The sequence below is a fragment of the Octopus bimaculoides genome, chromosome 8 (genome assembly GCF_001194135.2).
Source record: "Octopus bimaculoides isolate UCB-OBI-ISO-001 chromosome 8, ASM119413v2, whole genome shotgun sequence".
Lineage (NCBI taxonomy): Eukaryota > Metazoa > Mollusca > Cephalopoda > Octopoda > Octopodidae > Octopus > Octopus bimaculoides.
The window spans coordinates 34,442,233-34,442,716 of NC_068988.1; positions in this window are offsets into that span (position 1 = coordinate 34,442,233).

Sequence of the window (484 nt, forward strand, 5' to 3'; positions counted from 1 at the left end):
ATAATAATAATAATAATAATAATAATAATAACAATAATAATAATAATAATATCGAAAAATACCTTAGGAATGAGAACTCAGGTTCGAAATTTCCCCAAGACACTTGATGAAAGCTGGAGGATATAGCAGCCGAAACGTTGTGTTAACACAAACAAGATGAGGACAAATATCCCTCAAATGTAAATAATGTAAATAATGTACGTACTTCCTCATCTCTTAAATATAGAACTGTAATAAGGAATATGTACTCCACAAAGATTTGAAGTAATCCATCATTTGAATGTAAAATCGCTGCACAAAAAAACATTAATATATGTGCATGTGTGAGTGTATTAGAGGCCGTGAATTTGAGCTTGAGATCATACTACTTTGATGAGTCTACTCTGCCACACGGACTCGGCATGACTTCACAGAAGGATGCAGTTTTATACTTATACTCATGAGTGTGTATATATATATATATATATATATATATATATATATA